Raw genomic sequence first — 22,348 nt, forward strand, 5'->3', positions numbered from 1 at the left:
GAGAGCACAGTACGAATTGTTAAACATGCTCTTGTTAAGAACATGTTAGATACAAATTGAAAGTTACTTCAGTTGTCATTAAATCACAAACTGGCAAATTATTTATTTATTTATTGTAACATCTCACCTCACTACTGGTAGAACACCAGCTGAATTGTTGTTTTAGTAGTTAGCCTAGATTAAGGTTTTCATTGTTGAAATCATATTTCGCATATTTAGTGGAAGAGAAACAATCCAGGCAGAAAGAGAATCATGATTTTTTTTAAAAGTTTATTTATTACAAGTAGGCTTACATTAATACTGCAATGAAGTTATTGTGAAAATCCCCTTGTCGCCACACTCTGGTGCCTGTTCGGGTACACTGAGGGAGAATTTGGCATGGCAAATGTACCTATCCAGCTCGTCTTTCGGACTGTGGGAGGAAACTGGAGCACCCGGAGGAAACCCACACAGACATAAGGAGAATGTTCCGACTTGGCACAGACAGTGACTTAAAACTGAACCAGCAGATGGGCACCACAACAGCTCAGTGACTATCACTGCTAGCCGTACGGATACATGGATTTGGGCCTGTGTCTGTGGGAGTTTGCGCGTTCTCCCTGTGGTTGCGTGGGTTTCCTCCGGGTGCTCCGGTTTCCTCCCACACCCCAAAGATGTGCTGTTAGGCTGATTGGTGCACCAAATTGACCCTACACTATTCTCCCCTGAATCTGGTTACAATAGGGGTACCATACGCATACACACTGGTCAAGGTAGGTGTAGGAAAATGCTTTGTTAAGATGGTGGCGCGGGCTCGTTGGGTCGAAGGGCCTGTTTCCCGTGCTGGGTTGTTCTTTGTGACCCAAGCTTGGAGTCGAACCCGGGTCCCAGCACTGTCAGGCAGCAGTGCTAACCACTGTGCCACCGTGCCGCCCCTAAGGGTAGAGTGAGAGAAATAAGTTTGAAGTTGAACCAGTAGATTAAGGTGGAAGATTACCATTGTAAATGTTAGAAGCGACCTTCAGGAAGAGTCATGAAAATATTTCATTACGATACTTGGCAGTGGAAAGAGTAGGTTTGATCAGGATTTAACTTCAAAGAATCAGCAAAAGAAGGAGATTGGGAAGAATCAGATGAATCTGATGAATTGGATGGTTGGGATATGGTAAAGTACCAACAGGTACTTTAACATAAAATGTGCCTGAACCGAGTTCAGATCCAAGCTAGACAGACATGTGGCAGAATTGTCCCAAAAAATAGCAAAGTGTCAGGTTCAGATGTGCTTCTCCCAAGAGTAACAACCGGGTTTTTGTCGAGATCGTCCCATACTTTGCCATTTTTTAGAAGGGGAGCTGGTATTTTATGCCATCATTGCGAGGGCAGGGCCTAAAGACACCGGCAAGCCTGGCTCCACAGAATTTAAAGACCCTCCCTTCCCACACTCCATGGATGTTGGGACCCCCCCCACCTTCATTGATTGCCAGTATCAGGGTCCTTCCAATGGGTTTTCCTTTAGGCCCATCCTTAGGTGGTGCCAGGGTGTCCCCAACCACCCGAGGCCGACGATGGACTCTGAATCCCGCCCTGCATGGTCATCATGTCTGGTCTCTGTTTGAGGAGACCAGTAGTGATTTCCGCCGGCACTATGTTACACTGACGATTGGGAACATACGACGTTCCTGGAAGATTCAACAGGATTTTGAATACTAAAATGTACTTACATTTATGATAATCAGATTCACAGCCTTGCTGGGTGTGAGTTTGGTTACATCTGCTGGGAGGGGCCTGGAACATCATCTGCGTACATGGGTGAGGGCCATGACTTTGGACCCTGAAAGATGCAGCCCGTGTAAAGGTTCGATACTTTGCATAGGTTGCCCGGCTAGGAGGACATGGGGGGTTACTCTGGAATTGTGCACTATCATTAAATTGAAGGGCAGGACTTTGTTCCAGGAGTGACTGTTCTGCTGACTGGTCTTACGGACCATATCTTTGAGGGTATAGCTCATCCTTTCTAATATACCACTGGATTGGGGGTGGTAAGCAATGTGGAATTGTGGTTTTATCCCAAACAATTCCGTTACCATTGCATTACCCGGGCAGTGAAGTGAGTTCCCTGGTCTGAGTCGATGCTGTGGGGAGGACCCCACCTAGTGACTATGCGCTGCACTGGGATGTCAGCCGTGACCTTGGCTGTGTTAGTGCAAGTTGGAAAAGCTTCCACCCATTTACAGAAAGTGTCTACAATGACCAAGATGTGAACCTCCCACTCCAGACAGTATGGGACCGATATAGTCAATCTGGAGAATTATCCAGGGACCTTCCACAGGGCGAGTATGTCTCAGTTCCCCTTTGTGGGCATGTTTATCAGGATAATTCTGTGTGCAGATGATACGATTATCGACGTAATGCTGCACGTCCTGTTCTGAGTTTGGCCTCCAGCATTGATTCGTTCACACGTGGTACTTGACTGTTGATGGTCCTGGACATTGTGGTTTTGGAAAATGATTTGGTTGTGGTTCCTGGTCGGGACCGCATATAGGCCGTCCTTAAGGATGAGCCTGTCCTGTGAAGACATTGTGTCTCGCCATTTTCCAAAGGAGGTGGGGGCATGCCCCTTTGTGCATTTGTTTCGTGTCCTGGTCACTGCTCTGGGCTTGTTTAAAGTCTTCGACCTTGGTGTGGCTAACAGTTATGGCTTCAGTTTGCTCTGTAATTATCAGTTGCCAAAACTCTCCCTTGAAAGCACCCTGTTTGGCTAATTCATCCACCTTATGCTCCCAAGATGGGTGGTGCGATGTGCTGAGCCTTTACTTTAATTATGCCATACTCCCGGTTCTGGTATTTTCAAAGTCTTGGGCAGCCTGGAAAATAAATCTTGACAGTGGGGCTGATGGCAGAGGTTTCCCATCTGCTGAAGTTCCCCATCGGGGAAGTTAAACTGTTGAAACATACATACTATTGGAGTATGTGTCTGCAGGTATGGGGAAATGGTCTGAGTGGCTGACTACATAGGCTATGGCTGTCAGTTCTGCAGAACTGGAAGCTTTAAAGCGATCTCCTTCAGGGGCTTGCCTTCTTTGTCTTCCATGTATATCCCGCATCCTGTTCTCCTGTTTCCCTCTTCCACCGTGAATGACCCATCAACAAAAATGTTTAAACTGACCTGGGCCTGGGTTTGGCCAATTTCCCCCTGGCTCCTCCCCATTTGTTTTGTCAAAAATAGCCACTTGGGGTCTTTTATTGCTGGAACCTGGCATTCGTGGGACGCCATTTCTGAATGGAGGGCTGTGACAAGTGGCGTTCCTCAGGGATCAGTGCTGGGACCTTTGCTGTTTGTAATAAATGATTTGGAGGAAAATGTAACAGGCTTGATTAGTAAGTTTGGGATGACTCAAATGCTGGTGGATTTGGGGATAGCGATGAGAACCATCAGAGATACAGCAGGACATAGATCAGTTGGAAATTGGGCAGAGGGATGGCAGATGGAGTTTAATCCAGACAAAAATGAGAGAATGCATTTTGAAAGATCTAATACAGATAGGAAATATACAGTAAATGGCAGAACTCTTAAGAATATTGATAGGCAAAGGGATCTGGGTGTACAGATACACAGGTCACTGAAGGTGGCAATGCAAGTGGAGAAGGTAGTCAAGAATGCATATGGCATGCTTGCCTTCATTGGCCAAGGCATTCAGTTTAAAAATTGGCAAGTCATGTTGCAGCTTTATAGAACCTCAGTTAGGCTGCACTTGGAATATCGTGTTCAATTCTGGTCACCACACTACCAGATGGATGTGGAGGCTTTGGAAAAGATACAGAAAAAATTTATCAGGGTGTTGCCTGGTATGGAGGACATTAGCTATGAGGAGTGGTTGGAGAAACTTGCATTACGGGAAAAGGACGATGCAGAAATTAAAAGATTACTGCACGAAGGGATAATAAAACCGGCCCAGTTTGCGGAAAGGGTGGCACTCTTGGTTCTTATCTTAAAGCCGGATGGCTCGGTGCGCCTTTGTGGCAAACAGACGATAAACCGTTACTCTCAGGTAGACAAATATCTAATTCCCAGGATTGAGGACCTGTATGCAAAGGTGGCAGGAGGACTCCTATTCACAAAACTGGACGTGAGCCACGTATACCTGGAACTACGACTGGATGAGGATTCGTAAAGATTCGTCACAATAAATACACTGAAAGGCCTCTCCCAGTGTAAAAGATTGCTTTCGTGGTTTCATCAGCTTGTACCATACTCCAGAGGACTGTGGAGAGCATCCTACAGGGGTTATCAGAAGTTGCCATTTACCTAGACGATATCCTCATTACTGGTTTGAAAAAAAGGGCGGAACATCTGCAAAACTCGGAGGGAGTTTGCAGCAGCGGGGGTGCGTCTGAAGAGGGAGAAGTTTTTAGCACTACAAGTAACCTACCTTGGGTACAGAGTGGATAAGTTGGGCCTACATCCTTTGGGAGATCGGGTATGAGTGATAACAGATGCCCTGGATCCCACAACCATCCAGAAGCTATGGTTGTTTTTAGGACTGGTAACATACAACGGGAAATTGATACAGGATAGGGCTTCCATTCTGGATCCTCTCCAAGTTGCTAAAAAGGGGACAAACTTGGGACTGGTCGGCTCACCAGGACAGGGCCTTCAAGAAAATTTAACAGCAACTCACATCTGAAAATATATTGGTATATTATGGACCCCAAGACAGAATTGGTACTCACCTGTGACACATCCCCATATGGAGTGGGCGCAGTGCTGGCACACAGATGGCAGAATAGACAAGAGTGGCCAATAGCATATGCCTCCAGGACCCTGGCAATGGCAGAGCGAAAATATGCCCAGTTTGAAAAGGAAGGACTGGCTCCACAGTCAAAACATTTCACATGGGTGAAAATTTATGATTGTAACAGATCATAAACCCTTGCTAGGCCGACTGAAGGAAGACAAAGCAGTGCTGCCAGTAAAGTCAGCCCGAATCCAGCGTTGGGCATTATTGCTGGCAGTATATCAGTATCAATTGGAGCACCGACCAGGGACTAGAGTGGCAAATGTCGATGCCTTAAGTGCTGGGCAGACTTGAATGTGGGAATGTTTCGGATCCGTTTTAGACCCGTTCTCCAACACTCCCATATGCACTGTACCTGTAAAAAAAAACTCAGCAATTCTGAATCGCACTGTGGGTGGGTCTTATTGTACCTGAAACACTGCAGGTCCGATCGGCTCCTCCAACTCTGCATGCTGACAAAAAAGATAGAATGCAACTCCCCTACCACATCACGCTGGGCAGATAATGCCTCCCCCTGGAGCCCCACCCCTACGATATTACTGACCCCCTTAATCCCCCACCTGCCCACTGCCCAGACCAATCGCAGCCCTCTTCTCCCCCCCGCTTCCCCCACTGATCTCAGGTAGGATGTCAGTGGACTCCCCCTTCTCCCTCACTCATTTCAAGCAGAGTGGCAGCGGACTTCCCCTTCCCCCTCAATCATCTCAGGCAGAGAGATCCACCGTCTCCCCTCCACTCTGCAGACATCAGGCTGGGTATCCCCCTCACCCCCACCCTGGACTCTCCCGCATAAAGTCCCCATCTCCTCCGGACTCTGATGGCTGTGAGACAGCTTGCTCTCTCTCCCCTGTCCCCCATCATTGAGGCACTCATCTGCCATCCCTCCCCGGCCCATCCCCATCAGTAAGTACTTACTTTCCCTCAATGCTAACAAGCAAACTGCATGTAAGTTGCTGGAACGCTCTGCCAAATTGCCTGCAATTTGCCCTAACAAGGGGCAGCTCCATTAAAAACTCAAGAATGGATAGGCAGGCAGGCATTCCGGCACAAAATGTGAGCACGACCAGCACCCGATTCTCTGAGGGTGACCTGGGGAGACTCCTGGATGCAGCAGAGCCTTCTCCCCAGGAGGGCACACACCAAAGGGGGGGGGCTGATGGAAATGTGGCCTGGGAGGAAGTCACCACCTTGGTCAGTGCCAGGGCACTGGCCCCAAATCAGGAAGCAATGGTGCAAAAGTCAATGACCTCATCCTTGCAGCAAGGGTGGGTGCTGAATCCCATTTTGCATCTTCCTCCATATCTCCTCCAGATTCTCCTCCCATCCTCAGCACCCTGCATGCTTCCAGTTCCTGACCTTCAAGCACCTCCTTCCTTTTCCTACAATGAGCTTGCCCTCTAAGGACCACCACCTGACACGCTGCATGAGTCACGCCATCATTTCTTTCGTAACTCCTCCTGTCTCCACAGGAGAAGACCAGGCACAACATCTGTGAGAGGGTGGAAACATGGGGTGCCAGACCTCCGGCCCTCACCTCCTTTGAGGAGCAGGTGCCGGAGCTCTCCAGAGAAGGGGAGCTGTCAGCGACAGCATGGTCAGGCTGCCATCAAGATGTGAGCATCTGTCATTCCTTCAATCACTTTGACGTAACTTCTTGGGGGCATGGGTTTTGGGTGCGAGGGACAACATGAATAAGGGGAGTTGATCTGCTCAGAAAGGATAGTGGGTGCCTGGAACTTGGGCGGCACGGTAGCACAGCGGTTAGCACTGTTGCTTCACAGCTCCAGGAACCTGGGTTCGATTCCCGGCTTGGGTCACTGTCTGTGTGGAGTTTGCACATTCTCCTCGTGTCTGCGTGGGTTTCCTTCGGGTGCTCCAGTTTGCTCCCGCAGTCCAAAAATGTGTGGGTTAGGTTGATTGGCCGTGCTAAATTGACCGTAGATGCATAGGTTAGAGATTAGTGTATAAAATATGTACGGATATGGGGGTAGGTCCTGGATGGGATTGTGGTTGGTGCAGTCTCAATGGCCTCTTTCTATACTGTAGGGTTTCTATGATTTCTATGATTTCAAATACAATAGTGACCTTCTAAAGGGCATCTCTACAGCTATGTGAATGGGATGGAAATAGAGGCATCCCCAGAAGGTAGGGGATTACAAATCAGATGGACAGCCTTGTAGCTACAGGCTTGGAGGGACAAAGGGCCTGTTCTCGTGCTGTAATTTTCTTGGTTCTTTGTTCTATGTTCAATGGAGACAAGTGAATCATATGTTTGGCATCCTGGATTCCTCTCCATGCCTTGCACTTAACCTTGCGTCCTATGTTGCAGGGACACATTCGGACGCCCCGGGGCCTTCTGAATTTCAGGTCCCAGATACAGCTCCCACCCCTCCCGGTCCAGACAAGTCCTCCGAGAATATGGGTGAAGGCACCTCCAAGGGTGGCACCATTTTGGCATCAGCTACCACCTCGCAACTCATCCTAGATACTGACACATTGGTGGCTCCAGTTAGTGTTGAGGCTTCTGAGTCACTCTCTGATGAGCACAACATATCTGTTAATGTACATTGGGTGGAGGAGGGAACATCCGAGGCCCCTGGCATGTGGTGACCTCAGTAAAATGTCTGACAACACCAGGTTTTAGTCCAACCTATTTATTTGATAATCATTATAATTTGATAATTTGGTGACCTGCCAGAGGCGAGGACTCAGCCGGCCTCAGGCTACATGTTGGGCTCTGAGATCACGTCTCCCTCAGCTGCTGGAGATGCAGCAACAGAGCCAGGGACTGTGGGAAGGGCTGACGGACACATTGAACTGACTGTGAGGCGATTGGGCAGAGTCCCAAATTTTCAAGCACCAGCTATAGAACATAGAACATAGAACATTACAGCGCAGAACAGGCCCTTCGGCCCACAATGTTGCGCCGACCAGTCTTATTTTTAAAAAAAAACATTGACCCACTAATCTAAACCAATCCCTTTTCGTCCATAAACCTATCCACCAATCTCTTAAACGCCCCCAAACTAGGCGCATTTACAACTGCAGCAGGCAGGGCATTCCAGTCCCTCACCACCCTCTGGGTAAAGAACCTACCCCTGACATCCGTCCTATAACTACCCCCCCTTAATTTAAAGCCATGCCCCCTCGTGCTAGCTTTCTCCATCCGAGGAAACAGGCTATCACCATCCACCCTACCTAAACCTCTAATCATCTTATATGTTTCTATAAGATCCCCTCTTAGCCGCCTTCTTTCCAGTGAAAACAACCCCAAATCTCTCAGTCTCTCCTCATAGGACCTCCCCTGCATACCAGGCAACATCCTGGTAAACCTCCTCTGCACCCTCTCCAAAGCCTCCACATCCTTCCTGTAATGTGGGGACCAGAACTGCACACAATACTCCAAGTGCGGCCGCACCAGAGTTGTGTACAGTTGCAACATGACGCTGCGACTCCTAAATTCAATCCCCCTACCAATAAACGCCAAGACACCGTACGCCTTCTTAACAACCTTATCTACTTGATTCCCAACTTTCAGGGATCTATGTACACATACACCTAGATCCCTCTGCTCCTCCACTCTATTCAAAGTCCTCCTGTTAGCCCTATACTCAACACATCTGTTATTCCTACCGAAATGGATTACCTCACACTTCTCCGCATTAAACTCCATCCGCCACCTCGCGGCCCAGCTCTGCAACCTGTCCAAGTCACCCTGCAAACTTCGACACCCTTCCTCACAATCTACCACACCTCCGCTATTGCCTGCCTTGCGTGCTTCCCAGGCCAACATCTGCAGTGGAAAGCCTGGGGCAAGGGATCCTCGCAATGAGTCACAGCAGAGTCCCAGAGGGCTGCGGCCAAGTCACAGTGGGCCATAGCTGAGGGACTGGCCAGTCTCCTCGAGATTCTGCGGCCCATGGCTGAGAGGCTCGAGAGCTTGCAGGAGACTGGAGCAGCCACTGAGAATGTGGCCCAGTCTCAGAGGGCCATGGCTGAGGGGTTGCAGTGCATGGCCCAGTCTCAGAGGGCACTTGCTGCGGCCATTGAGAGGTGGCCCTCGACTCGAGTGGCCATCACAGAAGGCTTGACTGCCATAGGGTGCAGCTGTTCCTTCAGGACTGGCAGTGCCAGGTGATGCTGGAGCTCACTGCAGAAGTACTGCCATCCCATGGAGTGACCCAGAGGTCCACAGGAACCCCAAGGGAAGAGGAAGGGCTCGAGCCCATGCCAGGGCCTTCCAGCTAGGTGACTGTGGCTGTGACTACATCTTCTGACTCCTCCCTTCCTGACACCAGGGCATTTCAGAGACAGCGGGTTGAAGAAGGTGTCATGGAAATATCCCAGACACCTGGAAGCAGGTCAGGGCCCTCAAGGTCTAGGGCCTCCAGAGGATGGCCACCCTGCGCATCGCAGGCCATGTGGTGAGGTAGACAGCTGCCCCTCTCCACCTCCAATGTACATTCTGGGGAGTCACGGAGACATAGTGATAGGCCACGTAAGGTTAGAAAGTTGTACTTGCGCTTAGATGGCACAGTTGAAGGGCTGTACTAATTAGGAAGATATTTAAGCACCTTAACATTTCTGGTCGCAAGTTTTTATGTTAGAATGTCTTATTTAAACCTTTATTGTAAATAAATGTTCTTTCACCACCCACTTGTGACTAATTTGTCTCGATTATGAATCCTCTTCCATTGATGATCACTTGAGGGATGCTTCATGCTGGTGTCAGTTGGAGAGGCCCGTCAATACCGTGTCACTGAGAAAAGGAAGGCATTGGTCCCCCAGAATCCACGAGCGATCCTCACCCAGGGCCATGTATGGGGGTTTCAAATTCCTCACCCACTATACAGACGTGGGCCTAGATGCATGTGCAGCACAGGTAGGAGTCAGACTAGTTTGCAACAGGGCATAATCGTAATGGTGCCTAGCAAGTCGTCATCACCCTCCTGCCTGCCAAAAAACTCGTTAATAGAGTACCCAGGCCCACCACTCTGGTGTGACAATGTGCAGGCTATAGAAGGAATTTGGGGGGGGAGTTGGGGGGGTTGGGAGAGGGGAATGGAACTCACAGACACAAACCCTAGCGAGTGAACTGCCTGGTGATCAGGGCCTCTGTTGCCACCCTCGCATGCCTCATTTGGCTGGTTGGGCTGAGCTGGAGCACCTGGTTGGTGTTCCTCAGCATGCTCTTCCTCATTTTCTTCCTCCTCCTCCTCTTCCTCCTCCTCATACTGGTCATCCTCTCCAGCGACGGCCTGCTGGTCACCCTCTGCGTTAAATTCCATTTGCCATTTTTCAGCCCATTTTTCTAGTTGGTCCAAATCCCTCTGCAAGCTTTGAAAACCTTCCTCACTGTCCACTACACCTCCAATCTTTGTATCATCAGCAAATTTGCTGATCCAATTTACCACATTATCATCCAGATCATTGATATAGATGATAAACAACAACGGACCCAACACCGATCCCTGCGGCACACCACTAGTCACAGGCCTCCACTCAGAGAAGCAATCCTCCACAACCACTCTCTGGCTTCTTCCATTGAGCTAGTATCTAATCCAATTTACTACCTCCCCATGTATACCTAGCGACTGAACCTTCCTAAGTAACCTCCCATAAGGGACCTTATCAAAGGCCTTGCTAAAATCCAGGTAGACAACATCCACTGTCTTTCCTTCATCCACTTTCTTGGTAACCTCCTTGAAAAGCTCTAATAGATTGGTCAAACATGACCTACCACGCACAAAGCCATGTTGACTCTCCCTAATAAGTCCCTGTCTATCCAAATATTTGTAAATCCTATCCCTTATCACACACTCCAATAACTTGCCCACCACTGACGTCAAACTTACTGGCCTATAATTTCCTGGATCTCTTTTGGAACCTTTTTTAAACAATGGAACAACATGAGCCGCCCTCCAATCATCCAGCACCTCCCCCATGCATACTGACATTTTAAATATGTCTGCCAGGGCCCCTGCAAGTTCAACACTTGCCTCCCTCAAATCTGTGGGAATACCCTGTCCGGACCTGGGGATTTATCCATATAGATATTACAAACAGTGAAGGTCCCAGCGCTGATCCCTGAGGAACGCCACTTGTCACAGCCCTCCATTCAGAAACACACTCTTCCATTACTACCCTCTGTTTTCTTTGACCGAGCCAGTTTTGTATCCACCTTCCCAGCTCACCTCTGACCCCATGCGACTTCACCTTCTGCACCAGTCTGCCATGAGGGATCTTGGCAAAGGCCTTACTGAAGTCCATGTAGACAACATCTACTGCCCTACCCTCATCAATCATCTTTGTCACTTCCTCAAAAAAAAACAATCAAGTTCGTGAGACATGACCTCCTCTTCACAAAACCATGTTACCTCTCACTAATACGTCCACTTATTTCCAAGTGGGAATAAATCCTGTCTCGAAGAACCCTCTCCAATAATTTCCCTACCACTGATGTAAGGCTCACTGGCCTGTAATTACCTGGATTATTCTTGCTACCCTTCTTAAACAAAGGAACAGCATTGGCTATTCTCCAATCCTCTGGGACCTTCCCTGTAGCTAGTGAGGATACAAAGATTTGTCTCAAGGCATCAGCAATGTCCTCCTTTGCCGGTCTCAGTATTCTGGGGTATATCCCATCAGGCCCTGGGGATTTGTCTACTGTAATGTTTCTCAAGAACCCCAATACCTCCTCCTTTTTGATCTCAACATGACTCAAACTGTCTACACATCCTTTCCCAGACTTATCATCCACCAAATCCTTCACTTTGGTGAATAAGAGGTGAATTTAGGGGTGATGTAATTGAGATGTTAGAAATTAATGAAGAAACTAAATTAAGTATAGTAACTGTTGTAGTGCAGGAAACACAATAGCCAGTTTGTGTACATCAAGCTCCCACAAACAGCAATGTGCTAATGACCAGATAATCAGCCCTTGCGTTGTTGATTTGAGGGATAAATTTTGGGCAGGATATTGGGGTAACTCCCCTGTTCTTCAAAATATGGGAGCTTTTGCATTCATCTGAGGGTAGACGGAGCCTTGATCAATTGTCTCGCCTGGAAAGATGAATGTGAATTAGTGAAAGGTTTTACTGAATTGTTTGTGTGCAGCAACTGTAGAGCTGTTAAAGTGGTAAAAGATCCTGAGGCACTTCATAGGAACGTTGTAGCACAATTTTGATACTGAGCCATGTAAGGAGATATTAGGACAAGTAACCAAAAGCTTGGTTGAAGAGAAAGAGCACCTTATAGGGGCAGAGAGAGGCAGGGATGTTTAGGGAGAAAATTCTGGATTGTAGGGTCTTGGCACAGTGAGCAATGATGGAGTAATTAAAATACACGATATGCAAGAGGTCAGAGTTGGAAAAACACAGATCTAAGTTGTGGGGCTGGAGGAGGTTACAGAGATAGGAGAGGCAAAGCTATGCAGGGATTTGAGAGCAAGGATGAAAAATTTAAAAACTTAATTGTGTGACAGTGTTAGTCAGGGAACCCAGGTCGTGATGGGTGAGCAGGACTGAGTATGAGTTGTGGGGTAGGGGAGTTTTGTATGAAGTCAATGGCGGAAAATGGGAGGTCAGCAAGAGCACTGACAAAAAGTAACACAGATATTGGTGAGAGTTCCTTTGGCAAGTGAACTGAGGCAGGGACAGAGGCACTGTCACAGAAATGGAAGGAGGCAGCCTTGATGACAGAGCAGATATGTGGTCAGAAGCTCATCTTGAAGTCAAATGTGACACCAACGTTGTGAACAGTCCGGTTCAGCCTTAAACAGTTGCCAAGGAGAGCTAATGAAGTTTCTGACAGGAACAGTGTAAGTGGCAATGCTGTGGGAAGTGTATATAATGTCTGTGTTTGGGTGTGTATGTGGTAACGCATTGTCTAACATATAATTTATTAAGAATAATGTTGTCTTAGTAGTTTCACAGAAAGGTATCTATCTTATCAAACATCTGAAGTTTCTCACCATAACCTATATTCGATAGTGCAATGATGTCCTTTGCATATGATAAACATATTTGCAGAGCAATTTTTAATTAAAGCAATATGCAGAATTTTTGGTTTTATGCCATAGAGTGGTGCGGTACTGGTGTAGCAAAATCATCCTTGTGTGTACAAAGATTGGGTGGAGAGGTGGATTTTAACTCAGTCATGGTGTGAAACAGGTAATGTCAAATTGGCTTTCTCTTATAAACTCTAGGCCATATAATGGGTGCCCAATTTGATAATGCCCATTTTACACAATTGTTGTGTTTAAAATTACCCTCTGCATTTATCATTTCCCAACGCCTGGTGCAAAGGGGAGACTTTTTCCCCAGCCTGAGCTAACATTCTCTTCACTCAAGCTTCTCTTTACGATGAATTAATAAACATTATTAACAGAAACCTGAGAGCAGGTTATCTAGTCAGCCTCTTTGATTTTGAGAGAGGAATAAAATTGTTTACATGAATATAATTTCTTATGTCCTTAGGATATTTAAATAGCACTTTGCAACCAATGAAGCAATTCTTGAAGTGAACATAGTGAATATATAGGCAAATGGAATCAAATAGTATATTCCCACAAAGGCAAATCAATGAGGCGGGATAAAGAGAAAAGCTTACAAAGCAAATACACGATAGGGGCTTGCTCTGTTACTGAGCTGCTGCCCTGATATGAAAATAATGTATACACCATGGAAGAAATACAGGGAGTAGATCTCTACTGGTGCTGGTATCAGGGAGACAGCGTCATACCTTATCAGGCAATGTTCATATGCATTGTAATGCAGAATCTGAAATTCCAAATCTTTGGAACCTGAAAATCAAATACACCTGAGCTGATAACTAAATAAATAACTCAGCTGAGGAGTAAGCTCAGTCTGGTCACCCTCCTAGATTTTGAGAGTGGAATAAAATTATTTACACGAATATAATTTGTTTTGTCCTTCGGACATTTGAACAGTGCTTTGTAACCAATGAAGGAATTCTTCAAGTGACTATCTAGAGTTGTTATGTACACAAATGAAGTGCAAACAGTAGATTCCCACAAAAGGAAATGAATGAGGCAGGACAAAGAAGAAAGATTACAAAGCAAATACATAATAAAGACCTACTCTCTTACTGAGCTGCTTTCCTGATAGCTCAGTTGTATGAAAATATTATATACACAGTGGAAGAAATGCAGGGCCTGGACATCATTGAAGTGCTCACCTAGACCTGTTTTGGATTAGCCAAGATCAGCATTACCATATGAACAAGGGTTGAGATCAAATGTGGCTGTAGGAGTTCACTATGAGAAGGAATATACAGGGAAATAGAACGTTGAACCTACATACACGCATTGAATTCTCACTCCATTTATGCTAACTATATCCAGAGTCATCTTGGAATGGTGGAGAATACAGGAAAAGGAACTAACATCCATGGAATCTGGATCAACCAACCTCAGCCTGTCCCAAAGTGCTTTGCAGCATATGAAGTACTTTTGAAATGCAAGGCAGGACTTGCACAAGGTTAAAATTGGGCCCACATTCAATGTTTCAGAGAAACCCAGCAGCCAATTTGCACACAAGATAAATAATAGCAGCGAAGAATTTGAAATGAAGTTTAGAGGGATGTTGCTGAGAGCTGGTGTGTATTTGATCCATGTATGTAATGAACAGTTAAGTAACTATAATTTGTGGCTGATATAAACTGAGTTTATGGTTGTTGTCCAGCTCAGCACAGATACAGAGAATACTATATTATTATCGGATCAGTCAAATTATGAGCTACTGCATTTCAATTTAAAAAAAATATGGTTCAAATCAATTAAAACCTTCATTTCAATTTCTAAAATATGCCTATTTTGAAATGCAACTAATTATCAGGGAGATCAAAGCCACTGTCTTCTACCGTCACCCCAAACCCTGTACCCTTGCTATTGATTTCATCCCTTACCCAGCCACTATCTCAGATTGAAATTATCTGTTTGCATTAAGCTCAGTGGTAGAACTTTCAGCTCCGAGTTAGGAGCTTGCATGTTTAACTCCCTTGCAAAAGATTTGTCCGTCAGACGAGATGTTAAATAAAGACCATGGGCCCGATCTTGCTTATTGTGTCGGGGCAAGAAAACATGGTGAAGTTGGGTGTGAGGCCATTACCGTGATCCGTGCCCGCGTCCGCGCAGATTGCCACTTCATTGAAACCCGGGAATAGCAGCGATCCGATTCACGCCCAAAATGGATGCAACGGTGATTTAAATGTATTTGCATGTATTTAAATTGAATTAATGAACTGCCCACCCAACTTAATCAGTATTTCCCACTTTGTTCGCCGATCGGGAATGAACCTGCTGCATAAAAGTCTGAATCGGGCGCTCCAGCTGCTGGAGAGCGAGTTCAGAGCTTCCAATGGCTCTCTGACTCAGATCGGTGGTGGAGGGGAGGAGGGAGGTGGGTCAGATCATTCTCTAGTTGGAGGTGGGGGGGAAGGAAGTGAGGCTAGATCGTTGTCTGATTGGGGGGGTGGAGGAGGAGGAGGCGGGTCAGATGTATCTCTGGCAGAGGGCGGGGGGAGGGCCGAGCGTTGTTGTGGGGGGGGGGGGGTGATGGTGATCATTGATGTGGTAGGGGGAGAGGGCTGATAGTTGTCTGGCGGTGAGGGGGAGGGCTAGGAGGGCTGATTGTTGTCTGGCGGGGAAGGAGGAGGAGGCGGGTCAGATGTTCCTCTGAGGGTGGGATGAGAGAGGCCAGACCACTCTGTGGGGGGGGGAGGGGAGGAGTGAGGCCAGGTTGTTTCGCTGGAAGTGGGGAGGAAGGAGGCGGGTAAGATGTATCTCTGGTGGGGAAGGTGGGGGGAGGGATGGAAGCCCGATCACTCACTGGTGGTGGGAGATCAGATGGATCCCTGGTGAGGGGGTGGGGCGGGGGTTCAGGAGGGTCCGCTACTACTCTATGGACAGTCAGTGGGGGTGAAGGGGGCGGGGGGGGTTGCGATTGGTCTGGGTAACGGGGGGTGTGGGTGGATAAGGGGAATGGTGATGTGTGTGGAAGCCATTGCTCCTGCTTTTCGCTCCTGGGCCACTTTCTCCGACCCAGGAGCAATCTGACATGGGTGGCTTTTTCAAATTTTTTTCTAACTGCGCATGCGCAGTTCAGAGCTATGATCATTTCCGCCGCATTAAGCCCCAACCATAGCGCGAAGGGGACTCGTGTTTTTTTGTCAAGCTGAGTGCGCATAGGGGTACCTGAAAGCAGATTTCTGAGTCGGATCTGCATTACGCCCAGATTCAGCACTTAGAATGAAAATGGTAAAATCAGGGCCAGTGTCTAACTTAGGGTGGCACAGTGGTTAGCACTGCTGCCTCACAGTGCCTGGGACCTCAATTCCGGCCTCAGGTCACTTGTGTGTGTGGAGTTTGCACTTTCTCCCCATGTCTGCATGCATTTCCTCCGGGTGCTCTGGTTTCCTCCCACCCTCCAAAGAAGGGCAGGTTGCTTGGCCATGCTAAATTGACCTTAGTCAGGGGGATGAGCAGGATAAATGTGTGGGGTTATGGAATAGGACCTGGGTGGGATTGTGGTCAGTGCAGTCTCGATGGGCCAAATGGCCTCCGTCTGTACTGTAGGAATTGATTGTCAGGCGATCGTAAAATATCCCCCAGCAATATTCAAAGAGTAAGAGGGGAGTTCTTATTCCTGCGGGGAAATAATATGTTTCTAGATGTTTTTTATAAGTTAAAATTAATTTCCTCTTCCTCTATCCAACTTGACCTTATTTCACCCTATTTCATTCTCTGTCAGTCCTCGGTTTCTTTCCCTGCGCTTGAATCTCATTGACTGTTACTCTCGTCATCCACCCAAGGTCCCCGATGCCCGTTTGCCTCACCATGTCATTATCAACTTGCGGTTCTCGCAATTTGTGGTGCAAACTTTTTGGAGCAGAAGAGTGATAGTGAAATATCTAACAAATGGGGCATGTGGTGAGATACTCTCTGCTCTTGCAAATTGTGGGACCATGTTTCATAATAACTGCCCCCTGGGGGATTACAGCTTTGATTCTTTCTGCTGTGCACAATAATTTTTGTAGGGGTGATACACTGTGACCATCTCATTTTATACTTTACATGCTTTCTTGTTAACACTGAGATGTGTAATTGCAAATAAATAAATTCCTGAGTATCAGAACAGGTTCCAGTTCAAATGTTGCTGTTTGTTTACTGCATTTGTGGTAAAATCTGCTTTCAATTTAATCTATCCCTGAAGGCAGAGAACAGTGATAGCTGATATTTGACCATCTGGCTGTACATGTCTTTGCAAGTTATGCAGTATCAAACCTCAAAGACATACAAGAACTAGAAATGCAGGTCTCGGGATAAAAGTGCACATTCCCTGGCACGTTGATGCCAGTCGTGATCACTGCTGCTGAACATTCAAAGCAAATTGCATTGAAAACAGGGAGAGAAAAAGAAAAGACTAGCGTTAAGTTCTCAGGAAGTCTCAGCATATTTCACGCCATGAGTCTTTTTGTGAACTCAGTAACGGTTGTTATGTAGTGATTAGCCATTTTGTGTACAACAAGAGTCCAGATATTGCTCTGAATCGAGATTCTTGGCAGTATTGGTAGAAGGTAGCATGTCAGCCAGCTTACTTGAGACTTGGGGCTTTCTTTAAATAGTGGATCTGTACCATACACCATAACCACTAATACATAGACTGGGTTCCCATCTCACCTGGAGAACAGACTCATTGATAATGCTACACTCTCTCTGATAATGTTTACATTATATACATTTTAGGTGCAATTGAGGCAGAAGGGATCTTGATCACACAATCTTCTGACTGATAAAGTAACTTGATATATCTCCAGTAAAAAAAAGGCCTCAGTAAAAATAACGACTTGCATTTATATAACATCTTCAAAGCAGAAGAATGTCTCAAGAACCTTCACAATCAGATAAAAAGTGACAGCCAGCCAAAGAAGGATATATTAAGGTAGGTGACTAAATGCTTGCCAACTTAGAAGGAACCTTGGACACACTTGCGCATCTATAGTGTTGGTGTAGAGGTGTTTTGCTTCATGAGGATATTATGAAGATAGTTTAAGTGAAGGCTGAATCCAACATAGAGCAATGAAAAATGGGAACCCTGGAGATGGTCATCTCAATATGCTTTGTTTCAGAATCAGCCTAAACCTTGGATATCTAAGGTCCGCTTTGTAAGTTTAATGATGGTACAAAGCCTTTTACACAATTGCTAAATTTATAGTAAAAGTCCATTTCTGTTTCTTTTTATTCAAATGAACTCTTCACTGTTTCCTACAATGGATATCATTATTAATATTAAAATAATCCCGGTGCTGTCAATTGGAACCAAAGAGGGGCTGGTTTAAAATGGGTGTTAACCAGAAGGTTGCCCTAAATTGCTTAGCTGTCCCAGTACAACACCCTGCTGAGTTGCCAATCCAATGAGATTTGAGAGCTATTATAAGGGCAGGATGGGCTGTTGTACTAAAGACTCTGTCAGCGATGTTTGAACATTCAAGGCACTTTGATATTGATAGAATTCTCTGATCTTTGCTTGTCCACGCCTCTGCTAGGGTGTCAGTGTTGGCTTAGTGGCAGCGTTCTCTTGCCTTTGTAGTGGTTGGGGAACAGAAGTTGTAACCATTTGTAAAAAGTGAATTTCATCACATTCAATGGTTATTTACTGTGGGAAAAGAAATGGTTCATAAATTCAACCGATTTTCACTCAGTTCAACTGCAAAGAGATTTAAGGTGTTCTCGTGCTTAAAACATGGGTGTCTTATCCAGGTCATAAAAGAGCTTCACTAATTTCTTCCTGGGTCCTGCTCCCATGTTTGGTGATACAGAACAGTGTAAATCAACTTTTGCAAAAAGGCAAGCTTAGTGGCTGACTTGCTTCCCTGAATCTTAATGAACCCCTGTGGCATGTCTAAATTTATAACACCTCACACCACTAGCAGATTAACCTGTAATCACTTAGCTCTTTCTCTGTGTCTCACATGAAGACATTCACGTGGATTTTTTTTTAATTAATTCGCAGATGTGAGTGTTGCTGGCAAGGGCAATGTTTATAGCCCATCCCTAACTCTCCTCGAGAAGGTTCTGGAACTGCCTTCCTGAAGTACTCCAGTACATGAAGTATAAATTCTGTGGTGGTTTTCATCCAACAAGTAGCTTGTGAGGCCATTTCAGAGGACAGTTAAGAATCAGTCATGTTGCTGTGGACATGGAGTCACATTTAAGGCAAATTGGGTATGGAGAGGCGATTTCCTTCCCTTTAAAAGCATTAGTGAACCAGCAGAGGTTTTACAACAACTCTGTAGTTTCACCACCACCATTATTGAGACTAGCTTTTTGGTCCAGGTTCGATAAGTTAACTGAATTTAAATTCTCCAATTGCTGTGGTGGGATTTCAACCCATCTCCCTGGATTTTTAATCCATTAAAATAATTCTTATGGTACTGTAATCCAGAAAATAAAAGTAACTCAAAAGTCAGCAACAGCAGGTTTTTTTTTGTTACCCAATTTGCCAACTAATGTCTTTAACATCCTCGCCTGGGCTGGTACCTCATTCCAGTGCCACCAACGTAAAATTGACTCCTCTTTGACGTAGCGTTACAAGTCACTGAGTTGCATCAAACTGATACAAATCTAGGAGGAAATCATTCTTGGGATGTGGGCACACAGACACATCCATACGCAAACACATGTGGACACAAACATAGAACGTAGAACAGTACAGCACACTACAGGCCCTTCGGCCCTTGATGTCATGAACTATGTCTGAACCCAAGATCAAGCTATCCCACTCCCTATGATTCTGTTGAGCTCCATGTGCCTATCCAGTGACCGCCTGAAAGTTCCTAAGGTGTCCGACCCCACTATCACAGCAGGCAGTGCATTCCACACCCCAACCGCTCTCTGAGTAAAGAACCTACCTCGGACATCCTTCCTATATCTCCCACTATTAACCTTATAGTCACGCCCCCTAGTAACAGCTACATCCACCCGAGAAAATAGTCTCTGAACATACACTCTATTTATCCCCCTCATCATCTTATAAACTTCCATTAAGTCATCTCTCATCCTCCTCCGCTGTAAAGAGAAAAACCCCAGCTCCCTCAACCTTTCCTCATAAGACCTACCCTCCAAACCAGGCAGCATCCTGGTAAATATCCTCTGCACTCTCTCCAATGCTTCTACATCTTCCTTATAGTGAGCTGACCAGAACAGAACACAATGTTCCAAATGTGGTCTCACCAAGGTCCTGTGCAGTTGCAGCATAACCCCATGACTCTTAAACTCAAACCCCCTGTTAATAAACACTAACACACTGTAAGCCTTCTTCATGGCTCTATCCACTTGAGGGGCAACCTTCAGAGATCTGTGGATATGAACTCCAAGACCTCCCTGTTCCTCCACATTCCTCAGAACCCTGCGTTGACCCTGTAATCCACATTCAAGTCTGTCCTACCAAAATGAATCACTTTGCACTTATCAGGGTTAAACTCCAACTGCCACTTTTCGGCCCAGCTCTGCATCCTATCAATGTCTCTTTGCAGCCTACAAGAGCCCTCCACCTCATCCACTACTCCACCAATCTTGGTGTCATCAGCAAATTTACGAATGCACCCTTCAGCCCCCTCTTCCAAGTCAGTGATAAAAATCACAAATAGCAGATGACCCAGCACTGATCCCTGTGGTACACCGCTGGTAACTGGCCTCCAGTCTGAAAATTTTCCCTCCACCACCACCTTCTGTCTTCTATGAGACAGCCAGTTACTTATCCAATTGGCCAAATTTCCTTCTATCCCACACTTCCTTACTTTCTTCATGAGCCTACCATGGGGAAACCTTATCAAACGCTTTACTAAAGTCTCTGTGTACGACATCACACATTCTAGCATGCATTTTGTTCAGGTGTTTGAACCCTGCTACCCCTTCTCTCAAATCTATGATGTTGAGACCAACTGGAGATCTATCTGCAATGCCTCCCTGAGTGAAATCAATATTGACCAGAGACAGTGCCCTGCACAGGCTAGGCAGCACATTCACTAGCAAATGACTGAGTTTGCCATTGACAAAACAGCACTGATATCTGGTAATCAAATAATGAATCTGTGGATGGGGCCAATTTATATTTGAATGCCACATATAAGAGGTATTGTTAATGCAGATTTATTTCTGTTATGTTTTGTTGGGTGTGTGAGTAGCAATGCAATTATGCTTTTTTCCAAATAACAATTGGCAATAAAAATCAGACAGAAACATTCAGTAGTATTTGGAGGAAACTTACTGCTCGTTTTAGCTTTTACTGCATATAAAAATTCGATATATTGCAAATTATAAACAGATCTGTCTTTTCACTGAGCGTTCCAAGAGCCTGTAAACATCTGTGTCCACTACGCCTGCAGATCAAACTCACTGCAGTTTCTCCAACAGAAGGATAATCAACTACAAAGCCTCATACCCTGCTAGTGTCATTTGATACTGGGAATTTTTTTTTAATTCACTGAGTCAGCTGTAAAGAATGTTTTGATTTATATAGCAGATGATTTTTTACCACCAAGGATTTGAACACTGATGAATAGTTCTGAAATCAGCCCAACTATTAGTTTCCCGTAAAACAAAATGCACTGTTCATCTCTGTTAACTAACCCATGAGTAGGATTTGCTGTTGCCTTGATGTCCATACGACATTATATGGTGCTTTTGTGAGCAACTTTTGAAAAGGGTAAGCAGAAAGTTGATTTAATCCAAATTCCCTCGCCAATGCGTGCAGTTTTCAGGTGATGGCAATAGGTCAGAAATGTCAACTTCGCTTCAGTTGTTTTTTTGTTATTATCCATAGAACATAGAACATTACAGCACAGTACAGGCCCTTCGGCCCTCAATGTTGTGCTGACCAGTGGAACCAATCTAATAACCCTCTAACCTAAACTATTCCAATGTTATCCATACACCTATCCACTGACCGTTTGAACACCCTTAAAGTTGGCGAGTCCACAACTGTTGCAGGCAGGGCATTCCACGCCCTTACTACCCTCGGAGTAAAGAACCTACCTCTGACATCCATCCTATAATTACCACCCCTTAATTTAAAGCTTTGTCCCCTTGTGTTAGCCATCACCATCCGAGGTAAAAGGCTCTCACTGTCCACCCTGTCCAATCCTTTGATCATCTTGTATGCATCAATTAGGTCACCTCGTAACCTTCTTCTCTCCAATGAAAATAACCTCAAGTCCCTCAGCCTTTCCTCATAAGACCTTCCCACCATACCAGGCAACATCCTGGTAAACCTCCTCTGCACCCTTTCCAATGCCTCCACATCTTTCTTATAATGCGGCGACCAGAACTGTACGCAATACCCCTAGTACGGCCGCACCAGAGTTTTGTACAGTTGCAACATGACCTCCCGGCTCCGAAATTCAATCCCTCTACCAATAAAAGCTAACACACCGTACGCCTTTTTAACAACCTTATCAACCTGGGTGCCAACTTTCAGGGAGCTATGCACATGTACCCCGAGATCTCTCTGCTCGTCAACACTACTAGGAGTCCTTCCATTAGCCCTTTATTC

At 45.9% G+C, this 22,348-nt stretch overlaps 1 protein-coding gene across 3 annotated transcripts in view; it reads left to right on the forward strand.

Moving 5' to 3' along the window:
- The window catches only part of LOC145353375 (rho GTPase-activating protein 6-like), a 554,657-nt gene that overhangs the window by 249,678 nt on the left and 282,631 nt on the right, over positions 1-22,348 (forward strand). Inside the window, exon 1 of one of the 3 annotated variants that reach the window (XM_080204087.1) lies at positions 12,575-12,594. The exons of the other annotated variants lie outside the window; for them this stretch is intronic. The gene's annotated coding sequence lies outside the window, so the exon portion shown is untranslated. Of the gene's footprint in view, positions 1-12,574; positions 12,595-22,348 lie in introns of those variants that run through there. 3 annotated transcript variants of the gene reach the window in all.

This window comes from Carcharhinus amblyrhynchos, chromosome 15, assembly GCF_965287045.1.
Source record: "Carcharhinus amblyrhynchos chromosome 15, sCarAmb.v2.hapA, whole genome shotgun sequence".
NCBI lineage: Eukaryota > Metazoa > Chordata > Chondrichthyes > Carcharhiniformes > Carcharhinidae > Carcharhinus > Carcharhinus amblyrhynchos.